The sequence below is a fragment of the Phyllobates terribilis genome, unplaced genomic scaffold, assembly GCF_046119375.1.
Source record: "Phyllobates terribilis strain yellow unplaced genomic scaffold, ASM4611937v1 Scaffold_7__3_contigs__length_470593459, whole genome shotgun sequence".
In the NCBI taxonomy this organism is placed as follows: Eukaryota; Metazoa; Chordata; class Amphibia; order Anura; family Dendrobatidae; genus Phyllobates; species Phyllobates terribilis.
In genome coordinates, this window is record NW_027362767.1 from 267,245,816 (window position 1) to 267,257,933 (window position 12,118).

The 12,118-nt window shown below is 37.9% G+C and overlaps 1 protein-coding gene across 1 annotated transcript in view; it reads right to left on the reverse strand.

The window, feature by feature from the left end:
- Positions 1-11,222, reverse strand: part of NTNG2 (netrin G2) — a 110,333-nt gene extending 99,111 nt beyond the window's left edge. The window contains exon 1 of the mRNA XM_073640673.1: positions 10,239-11,222. The gene's annotated coding sequence lies outside the window, so the exon portion shown is untranslated. The remainder of the gene's footprint in view (positions 1-10,238) is intronic.
- Positions 11,223-12,118: the final 896 nt, after the last annotated feature.

A 12,118-nucleotide genomic window follows, 5' to 3' on the forward strand; every position in this document is an offset into this window, starting at 1 on the left:
GCAGTATTCTAGTAGTTATATTCTTGTACATAAGGGGCAGTATTATAGTAGTTATATTCTTGTACATAAGGGCAGTATTATAGTAGTTATATTCTTGTACATAGGGGGCAGTATTATAGTAGTTATATTCTTGTACATAAGGGCAGTATTATAGTAGTTATATTCTTGTACATAGGGGGCAGTATTCTAGTAGTTATATTCTTGTACATAAGGGGCAGTATTATAGTAGTTATATTCTTGTACATAGGGAGTAGTGTTATAGTAGTTATATTCTTGTACATAGGGAGCAGTATTATAGTAGTTATATTCTTGTACATAGGGGCAGTATTATAGTAGTTATATTCTTGTACATAGGAGCAGTATTATAGTAGTTATATTCTTGTGCATAGGGGCAGTATTATAGTAATTATATTCTTGTACATAGGGGCAGTATTATAGTAGTTATATTCTTATATATAGGAGCAGTATTATAGCAGTTATATTCTTGTACATAGGGGGCAGTATTATAGCAGATATATTCTTGTACATAGGGGCAGTATTATAGTAGTTATATTCTTGTACATAGGAGCAGTATTATAGTATATTCTTGTACATATGAGGCAGTATTATAGTATATTCTTGAACATAGGAGGCAGTATTATAGTAGTTATATTCTTGTACACAGTGGCAGCATTATTGTAGTTTTATTCTTGCACATAGGGGGCAGTATTATAGTAGTTATATTCTTGTACATAGGGGGCAGTATTATAGTAGTTATATTCTTGTACATAGGAGCAGTATTATAGTAGTTATATTCTTGTACATTTGGTCAGTATTATAGTAATATATTCTTGTACGTAGCAACAGTAGTATTTTATAATATACAGTACATGTTGTGTGGTATTCTAGTAGTTCTAGTCTTCTCCAGGAGTACGTGTTATGATAGAAATCATGAATAAAAGATGATAACAGGTTTATGTTGGATGTCAGGGTTTACTTTTGAGAACCTGAGTGCAGTCAGTGATCAAAGGTCCGATACGCCCAGAGTGTGGAGAGTTATAAGAGCAGCGGCTGACTTCAGTCACAAGTAGGGATGTAAATGTCTGTGGCGGAGATATGTGACATAAAATAGTTGTCATGGGGGACAAGGGGTTTTCTGCCTTTCCTGTCATTCCATGTATTAAAAGAAACTACATTTTCACCCTAGGGTGATAACAGAGTACAATAGATTTTATTCGCCTGCTCAGCAGATGGGGAGAGGACAGATTATGAATTTTATGTCATTTTGTATAGAGATATTGTTAGATGGTATATTACACTGTAAGTTACATGGAGAACAATTGTGTTCCCTAATTTCCATACACAAAATACAGAAATATCCAGGATTTAAAGGGGCAGGCAACCATAAGCCTCTGGAAATGTAGAAAACCTGAAGCCATAAAATATAATATTGTAAAAAAGAAACTGGGCAGAAGTCCTCAATTCACTTGCTGCTAGGTTGATGAGATGCATACTTTTTTACACAGGACTGCAGGAAAGCCGACCATAATATGAAAACCCAGTGAATAATTACAATTTACAACCAATACAGCCCTAATGAGTGTGTAGGACGGATTCGGCTCTGCACATTTTCTGAAATAAACACATAACTGGGAGATGATATTCTGGAAACTTTGTGACCCCCTCCCAGCTGGGCTCTTTACAGTGGCTCGGTGAGCAGATGCACCAGCCACCAGGCTTCTTAATGAGGGGATTTGATGTAATGAGCCTGTAGGTATCTGTAACGTAACAGAACGGGCAATGTATTATTTATCTGCAGTCAAGGTGCTGAAATCATCCACTAATGGTCCCGGTACATCTGGGTCTCATTCATTAAATACGCACGCGTATGACACGTATATCTGTGTGTATGGAGATGGAGCAGAGCAGAGTCAGTCATTTAAAGTGTTTCCATATATTGGCGACCAATGTGAAGCAGCCGGCGTCTCCGGTATACCAGCGCTGCTACAGTCACTATACAGACAGAAAGGCCTGTGTGCGATACATCCACAGGGGCACAGGAGAAAAAGGCTACAACTAGCCCCTGGATAGCTGGCTACAGTTAATGCAATGGGGCTCATTGCAGTCCTATGTAAAAACACCGATAATGTGGTGTTATGATCCCATATCACTTTGTCTACCTAAACTCTCTCCTATTTATCTCACATCTATGCATCACATCAAGAGGTAGGGTAAGGTAAAAGTAGCACCCTGGCACAATTGGGGTGTAAACCCTGGGTGATGACATAACAGGGAAGACAATGTGGGCAGCGAGCCAAGTGTGCAAAGCAGTGGAGTATATCACTGGCCTATGTCTTGTGTAAGGTTTCAGCTCCCAAAAATACAATGAGGTTTTCTGAAGCATGAGAAAGTTCATTACATGCAAAGTGTGGACACATCATCCATTCATTCACATCGTTATATCCAACAGATTGCTACAAAGTGTCAGCGAGGAATGAGAAGCGCCCATAATGCTGAGATCCAGGCTAATCACAGGGGCAAAACGCTGCCCACCACGGATCAATAATCTGCCCAAACTTTTCTTTTGTATATCTGGAGAGTTCCTATTTTGTCTTATCTATCTATTGTCTCTCTATCTATCTATCTATCTATCTATCTATCTATCTATCTATCTATCTATCTATCTCTCTATTTATTATATCTATCTATCTATCTATTGTCTCTCTATCTATCTATCTCTCTATTTATTATATCTATCTATTATCTCTCTCTCTATTATCTATCTATCTATCTATTATCTCTCTCTCTATTATCTATCTATTTATTCTATCTTTCTATTATCTATCTCTACTATCTATATATCTGTTATCTACTTATTTATATATCTATCTCTCTACTGTTTCTATCTATCTCTATAATATATGAAAAAAATAGTAGAAACAGCACTCCAAAAATAGATGATTTATTAGCTCAGCAAGAGCTGTGGCAACGTTTCGGCTGAATACAGCCTTTTTGAAGCCTTTTTTTCTATCTCTATAATATATCTATAGATATATATATATATATATATATATATATATATTTATATTTATACTGTAGCTATCTATCTATCTTTCTGTTATCTATCTCTCTATTATCTATCTATCTCTACTCTCTCTATTATCTCTCTATTATCCACCTCTCTATTATCTATCTATCTATCTATCTATCTATCTCTACTATGTCTCTCTATTATCTATCTATCTATCTATCTATCTATCTCTACTATGTCTCTCTATTATCTATCTATCTATCTATCTCTACTATGTCTCTCTATTATCTATCTATCTGTACTATCTATCTCTCTTATCTATCTCTCTATCTATCTCTACTATCTCTCTGTATTATCTATCTATCTATCTATCTCTCTACTATCTATCTCTACTATCTCTCTATTATCTATCTATCTATCTCTACTATGTCTCTCTATTATCTATCTATCTGTACTATCTATCTCTCTTATCTATCTCTCTATCTATCTCTACTATCTCTCTCTATTATCTCTATTATCTATCTATCTATCTCTACTATCTCTCTCTATTATCTCTATTATCTATCTATCTATCTATCTCTACTATCTCTCTATTATCTATCTATCTATCTCTCTATTATCTATCTATCTATCTCTACTATGTCTCTCTATTATCTATCTATCTATCTCTACTATGTCTCTCTATTATCTATCTATCTGTACTATCTATCTCTCTTATCTATCTCTCTATCTATCTCTACTATCTCTCTGTATTATCTATCTATCTCTCTACTATCTATCTCTACTATCTCTCTATTATCTATCTATCTATCTCTCTATTATCTATCTCTCTATCTCTTTATTATCTATCTTTCTAGTATCTATCTTTCTATTATCTATCTATCTATAGATCTATCTCTCTATCTATAGATCTGTCTATTATCCATCGGACAGAAGAGGGCCCCTGATCTCATCACATTGCAGCTGTTTATATGTCTGTGACAAAGCCACTTGCTGCTTTGGAGGTGGATGTGGCCCCCTGACCTCTTGGGCCCCTGTGCGCAGGTTGCTCCAATGGTTTGTCCATCCAGGTCTCTGTCTACCTATAAATCTACAAAATGACAAAAACTGACCAGCACCTTTGTACGGAATGAAGCAAATGTGAACAGGTACAAGCGGCTGTGATTGGATTATATACCAACTACAGAATCCAGCAGCCACCGTACGCTAAGAAATGTGCAAAAACTGAAAATATGAATTCTTTTAAAAGGCGTCTCTCACACATCCATCTATCCCATCCTCTGGCACTATAATATTGCAGTCTGAGGCTTTAAGGACTTTTTTTATTATGAAATATATTTTATCTTACCTTTCTATTTACCTATCTACCCTACTATCTATCTGCTTTTCTATCACCTATCTCACATCGCTCTATCCATCCCCTCCTCTGGCACGCTACCAGTTAATTTTACAGTCTGATCCTTTGGGGACTTTTTTAATTGTGAAATATATTTCCTCTCATTACTTCCACTCTCTGGAGGAATAATGGACATTCTCGCGCTCGTTCACATTTACACCTTCCGGCTGTAGAACTTTACACCCTATCACCCCAGTCGCCCTTGTACTAGCCGCACCACGGCCCCTGTGTGTGAAGGCGACCTTCCAAGTCGTCCCCAAGGTCGTTGGTGCATGGTGTCAATATGACCCCATAGAAGTTTCTTCCCCGGGACCTGGCGGGACTGTACAGCAGCAGACATTATTATATCCAGGCTCGGAGCTGAGGATCGATGACTCTTCCCTCCTTTTAGAAGAACTTACTCACCACTGGGGACTGATAAGCCGAGTGTTGTGAACATGAAATTAGATTGTAGCTGGATACATAAACCTGAGTTTCCCTTTTCTCTCTGTTATTTTTTTCCTTTCTATTGAGTCGACATTTTGCAGGATACATTAACCCTTTCTTTCTTTTACTTTGATGCAATATTTTTGATGTGCCTCTCTTTACTTTGTCATTAACTTGTTCCTGCCTTTTCCTATAACAAGGTCTACAAGTCAAGTATGGGGTCATGTGATGGCGCAAACTTTCCAATTAATAGTGCACTATTTTGGTGTATCTCCCCCTGGCTATAATACCATCAGTGCCATTGTGTCATTATTTCGGTGTATGACGTGTACAGCCTTGTAGGGACCCACTGTCTGAGACTCCAGGACCTTATTGTTGGGACTGAACCCCACTAATTGCACCCCATACACATCCCCTTAATCACAATTTAGAATAGTTATTAAAGGGAGAACGGGGGCAGCAGCCACACCAGGTCCTGGAGCCCGAGAGGAGGAGAAGGGGATAGTTGGGGGACTTGTGATGCCAATCATTGCTCTATTAACCTCTGCCGGGAACTTCAGGATGAGTGTCCAGCACCAGGGCATAGTAGGTGCCCATATACATCCAAAGGGGAGGACAGGCAGGGGCATGAACAAGAAACTATAGGCCACGGTATTTAAGTACAGGGCTAAAAATCCGAGCTCACCACAGCCACCATGCATGTGCCCCAATGAGTTAATGTAGCGCGCAGACATGGCATAGAAGCGATGACAGATGGGATGTTCTGCAGCAGCCTGTACCAGGGAGCGCCAAGGCTTCATGAATAAATTATATTAGTGATTGTGTTTATATAGGGTCATGTCGGAATAATCCCAGACCCCTACACTAGGCCGAACTATAGGTGTAAGCAGAGTATATAACCACCGGGAGCGGATCACGTGGATACATCATATCAATATTCTAAAAAAGAGGCTCATTCTCAGAGAAGCCATTTATTCCTGTCTTGGAGGATGAGGTGTGAGGACTGGAAGAAACCTCCGGATAAAATATCATGTGTCTGAGAGATTTATTATCTATGGTTCTGTGTGATATAATCCCCGACTGTCCTGATGATGTCTGAACTATCTACCAATCTTATATCCCTCTCATATTTATCCAGGATGTATCTATCAATCTATGTATCAATCTCACATTATCTACCTCATAGTTATCTATTCATCTAATAATACATATCTATGTATATAGTCAATATATATACTTAGAACTATCTATCTATAGTTATCTCATATCTATCTATCTATAGTTATCTCTCATATCTATCTATAGTTATCTCTCATATCTATCTATAGTTATCTCTCATATCTATCTATAGTTATCTCTCATATCTATCTATAGTTATCTCTCATATCTATCTATCTATAGTTATCTCTCATATCTATCTATCTATAGTTATCTCATATCTATCTATCTATACTTATCTCTCACATCTATCTATCTATAGTTATCTCATATCTATCTATCTATCTATACTTATCTCTCATATCTATCTATCTATAGTTATCTCATATCTATCTATCTATAGTTATCTCTCATATCTATCTATCTATAGTTGTCTCATATCTATCTATCTATCTATACTTATCTCTCATATCTATCTATCTATAGTTATCTCATATCTATCTATCTATAGTTATCTCTCATATATATCTATCTATAGTTATCTCATATCTATCTATCTATAGTTATCTCTCATATCTATCTATAGTTATCTCATATCTATCTATCTATAGTTATCTCTCATATCTATCTATCTATCTACCTATAGTTATCTCATATCTATCTATCTATCTATCTATAGTTATCTCTCATATCTATCTATAGTTATCTCATATCTATCTATAGTTATCTCTCATATCTATCTATAGTTATCTCTCATATCTATCTATAGTTATCTCTCATATCTATCTATAGTTATCTCATATCTATCTATCTATAGTTATCTCTCATATCTATCTATAGTTATCTCATATCGATCTACCTATAGTTATCTCATATCTATCTATCTATAGTTATCTCTCATATCTATCTATAGTTATCTCTCATATCTATCTATAGTTATCTCTCATATCTATCTATAGTTATCTCTCATATCTATCTATAGTTATCTCTCATATCTATCTATCTATAGTTATCTCTCATATCTATCTATCTATAGTTATCTCATATCTATCTATCTATACTTATCTCTCACATCTATCTATCTATAGTTATCTCATATCTATCTATCTATCTATACTTATCTCTCATATCTATCTATCTATAGTTATCTCATATCTATCTATCTATAGTTATCTCTCATATCTATCTATCTATAGTTGTCTCATATCTATCTATCTATCTATACTTATCTCTCATATCTATCTATCTATAGTTATCTCATATCTATCTATCTATAGTTATCTCTCATATATATCTATCTATAGTTATCTCATATCTATCTATCTATAGTTATCTCTCATATCTATCTATAGTTATCTCATATCTATCTATCTATAGTTATCTCTCATATCTATCTATCTATCTACCTATAGTTATCTCATATCTATCTATCTATCTATCTATAGTTATCTCTCATATCTATCTATAGTTATCTCATATCTATCTATAGTTATCTCTCATATCTATCTATAGTTATCTCTCATATCTATCTATAGTTATCTCATATCTATCTATAGTTATCTCTCATATCTATCTATAGTTATCTCATATCGATCTACCTATAGTTATCTCATATCTATCTATCTATAGTTATCTCATATCTATCTATCTATAGTTATCTCTCATATCTATCTATAGTTATCTCTCATATCTATCTATCTATAGTTATCTCTCATATCTATCTATAGTTATCTCTCATATCTATCTATCTATAGTTATCTCTCATATCTATCTATAGTTATCTCATATCTATCTACCTATAGTTATCTCATATCTATCTACCTATAGTTATCTCATATCTATCTATCTATAGTTATCTCTCATATCTATCTATCTATAGTTATCTCATATCTATCTATCTATAGTTATCTCATATCTATCTATCTATAGTTATCTCTCATATATATCTATCTATAGTTATCTCATATCTATCTATCTATAGTTATCTCTCATATATATCTATCTATAGTTATCTCTCATATCTATCTATAGTTATCTCATATCTATCTATCTATAGTTATCTCTCATATATATCTATCTATAGTTATCTCATATCTATCTATAGTTATCTCTCATATCTATCTATAGTTATCTCTCATATCTATCTATAGTTATCTCTCATATCTATCTATAGTTATCTCATATCTATCTATACTTATCTCTCATATCTATCTATAGTTATCTCATATCTATCTATCTATAGTTATCTCATATCTATCTATCTATAGTTATCTCATATCTATCTATACTTATCTCTCATATCTATCTATAGTTATCTCATATCTATCTATCTATAGTTATCTCATATCTATCTATACTTATCTCTCATATCTATCTATAGTTATCTCATATCTATCTATCTATAGTTATCTCATATCTATCTATCTATAGTTATCTCATATCTATCTATCTATAGTTATCTCATATCTATCTATCTATAGTTATCTCATATCTATCTATACTTATCTCTCATATCTATCGATCTATACTTATCTCTCATATCTATCTATGCCAGTATTTCTCTGCACGGACACACAGATTGCCTGCCCAGTAATTGGAGTAGTTTCTATCTATGTGCAGAATGTGTGCTAACAGTTTAGAAAACTCCCAGAGAGCAGCAGAAATGACGGTACTATAGAGTGATGAATGCAGATCTGAATATGTCATAAAATGGCTTAATATGCAGATCAAGTATCAGGGCTGCTGTTTATTTGTCAATCCGGGGAGAATCTGCTTGCACTGCAAATGTTTCCATGAACTGATCCACTAACTATGAGAGAGAGAGAGGCAGAACCTCACACACAAACTAATCTGACATTACAGCTCCATTGTGCTGACTGCAAACCCACAACCCAGGGGGCGAGGAGAGGGGGCTTATAGCCAAACTTCTATTCCAATCACATCCTCCTGAAACACTAATGGGGAAACCTCACTCCCCTCCACACAGCACAGTAAGAGTATACATATATTCACCTACATATATACATATACACAGCTGTGAGATGTGCCTCCAGCTAACTCACTCCTCAGTCCAGGACTCCACTGTATAACTGGCAGGGGAGAGTGGAAAGGAACTTTGTAACTGATAAACTTCCCACAGATTGTAACATACTAAGCACGCACTGTGTGATATGGATAGACAGATAGAGAGATAGAGAGAGAGAGAGAGAGAGAGAGAGATATGGGATAGATAGAGAGATAGATAGATAGATAGAGAGATAGAGAGAGAGAGAGAGAGAGATAGATAGTCAGATAGATAGATAGATATGGGATAGATAGAGAGATAGATAGATATGAGATAGATAGATAGAGAGAGAGAGAGATAGATAGATAGATAGATAGTCAGATAGATAGTCAGATAGATAGATAGATACTATAGATAGATAGATAGATAGACAGATAGATAGTCAGATAGATAGTCAGATAGATAGATAGATACTATAGATAGATAGATAGTCAGATAGATAGATAGATACTATAGATAGATAGATAGATAGATAGTCAGATAGATAGTCAGATAGATAGATAGATACTATAGATAGATAGATAGATAGTCAGATAGATAGATAGTCAGATAGATAGATAGACAGATAGATAGTCAGATAGATAGTCAGATAGATAGTCAGATAGATAGATAGATAGATACTATAGATAGAGAGATAGATAGATAGTCAGATAGATAGATAGATAGTCAGATAGATAGATAGATAGATAGATAGATAGATAGAGATAGAGATATGGATAGATACTAAATAGATAGATAAAACACAGATAGATAGATAATAGATAGATAGATAATACACAGATAGGAGATAGATAATAGATAGATAGATATGGGATAGATAGATAGATAGATAGATAGATAATACACAGATAGGAGATAGATAATAGATAATAGACAGCTAGGAGATGGATAATAGGTAGATAGGAGATAGGAGATAGATAATACACAGATAGATAATAGATAATAGACAGATAGGAGATAGATAATACACAGATAGATAATAGATAATAGACAGCTAGGAGATGGATAATAGGTAGATAGGAGATAGATCTCCTTCTCCTCCCGGGCTCTCGTGTGATCTGGATACAGAAGCGGAGGTTTGTGGTTCCGGATGAGCCCCCTGCTGACCCCTCCGGCGCCTGTGCTGCCCCCCGGTCCAGGTGAGTGTCGGCGCCCCCGGTGCCCCTGAGGTTTGCTCTCCTTACCGCTGCCGCGCACTTTCCGCTTCGTCTTCCAGTTTTCCGCGAGTTTTACATTCCGGTAGTGATCCAGCGATCAGACGGCTCCTCACATCCCGGAGCGGCGGCTGCTCCCCAGATCCCGGCGCACAAATCACCTGCAAACTTTTTCTGTCCCAGGTCTCCGTCCAGTGTGCAGCCCCCGGAGCAGGACGCTCCGCTCCTTCCAGACACCGGCAGATGGCAGCGGCTTAGGAAATCTCCTGCTCTTCCTACCTCTCCAAGTTATTACTGAGGCTAAATCCTTGAGCCATCACTTTCAATCGCAGCTTTTTATCTCAGGGCATGATCCAGGCTGCGTAACTTCCTCCAGAGCTCCGTGCACCATCCCACCACAGAGCAATGTGCTTCTTAAAGGCGCCTCACTGTGTGTGCAGGGAGCACCGCTCAGCACCAGCTCTATGCACAGCTCCTTACACGGTTCAGCACCACCCTGTTTGGAGAGCCTGGTCTGATCAGCACCACCCTGTATGGAGAGTCTGGTCTGATCGGCACCACCCTGTATGGAGAGCCTGGTCTGATCAGCACCACCCTGTATGGAGAGTCTGGTCTGATCAGCACCACCCTGTATGGAGAGTCTGGTCTGATCAGCACCACCCTGTATGGAGAGTCTGGTCTGATCAGCACCACTCTGTATGGACAGTTCCTGCTAATCAGCAGCACTCTGTATAGACATCTCCATCTATTCAGCACCACCCTGCAAGAACAACTCCCTGAACTCCGACAATTCAGCGCCACCCTGTATGGAGATCTTCATCTGATCAGCACCACCCTGTATGGAGATCTTCATCTGATCAGCACCACCCTGTATGGACAGTTCCTGCACGCTCATTATTCAGGATCATCCTATAGACAGCTCCTCGCATGCTGGAATGAAGGCCCTCTGCATGGACAGTTCCCTGACTACTTAGCTAGCACTGGTCTGTATGGACATGTACCTGCACGCTGCCCCACTACATGCACAATCTCTGCACACCAACTATTCACCACCAGCTTGTATGGACAAAAATCCACATGGTGGGAGTAAGGACCCCCTGTATTCACAATACCTGTACGCTAGGGCTAAGCACTCCCCAGCATTGATAATTCACTGGACGATCTGTATTCAGAACCACTGTGTATGAACTCTTCCCTACAGGCTAGGTTTAAGGACCACCTGCGCAAACCTGTCCTGCAGACTTGGGTTAAGCACTCCCCTCCATGGACAGTCTCTGCACACTTGGGTTAAGCACTCCCCTCCATGGACAGTCTCTGCACACTTGGGTTAAGCACTCCCCTCCATGGACAGTCTCTGCACACTTGGGTTAAGCACTCCCCTCCATGGACAGTCTCTGCACCATTGGGTTAAGCACTCCACCCCCATGGACAGTCTCTGCACACTTGGGTTAAGCACTCCCCTCCATGGACAGTCTCTGCACACTTGGGTTAAGCATTTCCCTCCATGGACAGTCTCTGCACATTTTGTTTAAGCACTCCCCTCCATGGACAGTCTCTGCACACTTGGGTTAAGCACTCCCCTCCATGGACAGTCTCTGCACACTTGGGTTAAGCACTCCCCTCCATGAACAGTCTCTGCACACTTGGGTTAAGCACTCCCCTCCATGAACAGTCTCTGCACACTTGGGTTAAGCACTCCTCTCCATGGACAGTTTCTGCACACTTGGGTTAAGCACTTCCCTCCATGGACAGTCTCTGCACACTTGGGTTAAGCACTACCCTGCATGGACAGTCCCTACAAACTTGGGTTAAGCACTCCCCTCCATGGACAGTCTCTACACACTTGGGTTAAGCACTCCCCTCCATGGACAGTCTCTACACACTTGGGTTAAGCACTCCCCTCCATGGAC